The 4,308-nt window shown below is 40.3% G+C and overlaps 2 non-coding genes across 2 annotated transcripts; both read left to right on the top strand.

Annotated features, from left to right (window-relative positions):
• The first annotated feature begins 349 nt into the window (after positions 1 to 349).
• On the top strand, positions 350 to 461 carry LOC116683915 (U5 spliceosomal RNA). The gene has a single exon (XR_004330727.1). It is a non-coding gene; the product is annotated as a U5 spliceosomal RNA (small nuclear RNA).
• A 275-nt stretch (positions 462 to 736) lies between these two features.
• On the top strand, positions 737 to 928 carry LOC116683914 (U2 spliceosomal RNA). Its single transcript, XR_004330726.1, has one exon. It is a non-coding gene; the product is annotated as a U2 spliceosomal RNA (small nuclear RNA).
• The last annotated feature ends 3,380 nt before the right edge of the window (positions 929 to 4,308 follow it).

Raw genomic sequence — 4,308 nt, 5'->3', positions numbered from 1 at the left:
TGGAGCTGCCCGTTGCCCAAAACTGTCAACTGACCCTGAAGACGAACTGGCTGGCCAGATTTTCAAACCGCGCCAGAATTGTCCCCTAAAAACTGACTGATCGTGAACCTTGTTGGGTCCTGGTATCAAAACGTTGTTATAATACTTGACAAGATAAAGCCATACAAAAGTGTAGCAAGATTTGCACTTTTGATTGGCAGAAAACAGCAAGGACAAAATATTGGCCCTGTGTCAATGGGGGGAATAGGTGAGGCCTTGGATTTGGAAAGCGGCACACCAAGTGAGAATTACCGCGAGGGTTGGGACTGGGAAGACTGGCGTTTCGGCTGCTCTCGAGAGTGGGCTGTACTTACTCTGGTTTCTCTTCATAACGCACAAGTCTTTCGCCTTTCTAAAGACTTCCGTGGAGAGGAACGCCTATGAGTTGAAGTTATTTTTGTGGCTTTGCTGTTTGGCTAAGCCTTTTGTACTTGTAAAACAAATGCGCTCTCCAAAAGGAAACTCAGATTCTTAAACGTAGCCAAAATGTGACAGCATTGGGAATATTGCACGTGGCAGGAGCTTGACCAATTGGGAAAACCACAATTGCCGTCTTTAACTAAAACTTTTTGTGCTTCCCCATGAAGCGCTTGGACGGGGGTGCTAAGCAGCAGCTGTTATGTCCATTTAAATTACAGGACCGTGACAACTGAGAACCGTCCGGGGAGGTCGCATCTGACAGCATAGAGGTGGTGGTCTCGCTTTCTCGGCCTTTTGGCTAAGATCAAGTGTAGTATCTGTTTCTTATCAGTTTAATATCTGATATGTCCTCTATCAGGGGACAACATATTAAATGGATTTTTAGCAATGGGAGTTGAAAAAGGGGCTTGCTCCGTTCACTCCACGCATCGACCTGGTATTGCAGCGTCGCCGGGACGGTGCACCCCATCTTCTGTCTTGTGGAAAAACAATTAACGATGCACGTTGAGCTGCCGTTGCCAAAACTGTCAATGGACCTGAAGAGACGGCTGGCAGATTTTACCGCTAGAAGTAATTTACTGGGAACTGCTAAGTAGCAGCTGTTATGTCCTTTTAATGAAAAAGAAAGTTGATGTGTTTATGCATTAATCAAAAAGAAAGTTGATGTGTTTATGCATTAATCTAAAGAAAGTTGATGTGTATATGCATTTATTAAAAAGAAGTTGATGTCATAATGAATTGCGATGATGACATAATGAATGGTGATGATAAATCAAAAAAGTTGATGTGTATATGCATTTATTAAAAGAAAGTTATGTGTATTGCATTTATTAAAAGAAAGTTGATGTGTATATGCATAAATCTAAAAGACGTTGATGTGTATATGCATTTATTAAAAAAAGTTGATGTGTATATGCATAATCTAAAAGAAAGTTGATGTGTATATGCATTAATCAAAAATTAAGTTGATGAGTATATGCATTAATCTAAAGAAAGTTGATGTGTATATGCATTAATCAAAAAGAAATTTGATGTGTATATGCATTAAGCTAAAAGAAAGTTGATGTGTATATGCTTAATCAAAAAGAAATTTGATTTGTATATGCATTTATTACAGTTTTGTCTGATTGCTTAAGCACATTTTTTGTAACTATTGGCTATTTTTGCAAACTCTACACACAAATAAGAAAACCTTTCACCCAATTATCAAAACATTGTAGTTCTCTTGCAAAAGCGAACACAGCTAGATTAACTCTTCACAACCTTCGTAAAAATGGTGTTTTCGTATCAAACAGTAAACACAAGCCATCATCTACTAGCACACAATCTGCCAACTACACACTGATGGTATGAATACAAAACACATCTGGCTTTCTCTTTCTCTGTGTACAGATGTCAATTTGAGGTCATACTTTGTCATTGTGTCATGTAAACATACAAGGATCCAAACTTCAAGTATTGGTGTTTATTCACACTCATCAAAACCAAGACAAAGTCAGAACACAAAATAGTAATTTCACAAAAAACAAAAAACATTCAGCCTACATCATGTCGTTTTCTGGGTCCGGCCACAAATTTCGTCCACATCGCATACGATATCCTCCAGTCCAAGGCACCGGGAAAATATCTCCTTGAATGCCGTATCCAGGCCTGACATGATGCCTGGTCAATATCTCCACATGCCTCCTCCATTGCCTGTAAAGGGCTACCTGTTGATGAGGATGACGGTCGGACACTTTCCAGCGCCAGGCAGAGAAGAATCCTCGATGGGATTTAAGAATGGAGAATATGGAGGGAGGTTGAGTGCCATGAAGAATGTTAGTCTGTAAACCAGTTGCGGACCAAAGCAGCCCTATGGAAACTAACATTGTCCCATATGATGACATATCGGGTATGCTCTGGTCTCTGAACAGTGAGCATGTCATGTAAGGTGTCCAGGAATGCAATAATGTGTGCAGTGTTGTATGGGCCTATGGTTGCATGATGGTGAACAACACCATTTTGGCTTATAGCTGCACACATGGTTATGTTACCACCCGTTGTCCTGGGACATTGATGATGGCACGGTGTCCAATAATGTTCCTGCCACGTCTCCTGGTTTTGATGAGGTTAAAACCGGCCTCATCTACAAAAAGTAGCTCATGTCCCATGGCATCTGCTTCTAGTTCCATCACTCTCTGGACAAGACAAAACAAATGCATCACATCAGGCCCATGCACAGCACTACAGTATGCACTTCCAGATTCAGAACCAATGACACTATAGCTTACCTGCACATAGTCATATCGCAGTTGCTTTACACGTTCTGTGTTTCTCTCGAAAGGAACTCTGTAAATTTGCTTCATTCTTATTCTGTGGCGCGCAAGTACACGACTTAGTGCAGAAATGCTTACACTGTGTATATTTTGAAAGATGGTGTCATTATCAATTATGCGCTGCTGTATTTCGTGCAGTCTTATTGCATTATTGGCAATCACCATGAAGGTAGGAGGAGGTGGACGAGGAAGAGGAGGAAGAGAAAGGCCAAGGACTGTAATCTCTGATGGGCAAAGAGTACAGCCAAAATGTGAGCAGGTACACTGTAGCATCCATCATCCGGACTTTCCAAATGAAATAGGTAAGAATCTACTCTCACTAGAATATTGCAGTACTGCACAGTATTCCTACTTTGTATTCCTTCACAGTATTTACAGTATTTTACTATTTGTTTGGCAGAACAACACAAGTGGTCGGGAACTTCTTCTGTCTCTTTGACAGGAAACTGAACTCATGAATATGGTCATATATTGCCATACACAACACTACGGTAAATACAAAGAAAACATGACATATTTCAAAATATTAATAGGGTGAGCTCATCAACACTGGTCCGTGTCTTGTGCAGAAATCATCTCAGGATGAAGCAGGTCTACAGGGGGCCATTTGAACGCAATTCAGAAAGAGTCAAAGAATTGCGATATTACTAACAAACAAATTATATTTGGGACAACGGAAGTTTCCACAGGGCTGCTCTGGTTCATCACTGGTTCACTGCCCCCCCCCCAGGCTTTTAGTTGTTTATCTCCCTCCATAGTCTCCATTCCTCCTATTGAGGATTTTTTTCTGCCTGGAGATAGAAAGTGTATGACCGAAATCCACAAATGCTTATACCTCTTCTCCAAGCTATGGAGGACGCATGTGGACATATAGCAGCTGATGCTCTTCATGGCTGGAATCACCAGGCAATATTTCCCCCGCTGCTTGGCCCGGGAAAACATTGCTTGTGATGTGGATGAGTTGCTGAGGCCAGACCGCATCAGAAGAGAGGATGGAGCATAGTAGTTTTGTTTTTGTTTTTTACTGTAACTGTGTACAGTAAATTCTTCTGGTGTTTTGTATGTAGTGTATGTCCAACTTTGTGTTGGTTAGGAATGGGATGTTCACTGTGTACATTGTTTTTGTGGAACAAATGAAATGTATTTGTTTCTGTGTATTTATGTGTTCTGAGTATAAAAACAATATTCTCCAATATTTTACAACACACTTATGTATGTACTGTCTGTAGTAAGTGTAACACTGAACAAAAAGGCCTAATTCATTCTAATGAATGGAGAAGAAGTGTTTTCCATTCATCGTAGTGTTTTACACTGAGCACATCCGTGTTCAACTGGTTGTTATGAATGTCTGTTCATATGATGGTTTGTGTGTGTCATTTGAAAACAAAATACCATTTTGAGAAGAAATAACACTGTATTGAATGTAAAGTTTCATTTTGCTGGAGAATTGAGGGGTTTTGCCCATTGTGTGTGTGTTTTTTGATTTGTGTGTAGAGTTCTGAGAATATGAGGCATTCTTTCAGAAAATGTGTGT

This window comes from Etheostoma spectabile, unplaced genomic scaffold (genome assembly GCF_008692095.1).
Source record: "Etheostoma spectabile isolate EspeVRDwgs_2016 unplaced genomic scaffold, UIUC_Espe_1.0 scaffold00019152, whole genome shotgun sequence".
Taxonomy (NCBI): Eukaryota; Metazoa; Chordata; class Actinopteri; order Perciformes; family Percidae; genus Etheostoma; species Etheostoma spectabile.
The sequence above is the reverse complement of the archived record's forward strand: the minus strand, read 5'-3'. Positions and strand labels throughout refer to the sequence as shown.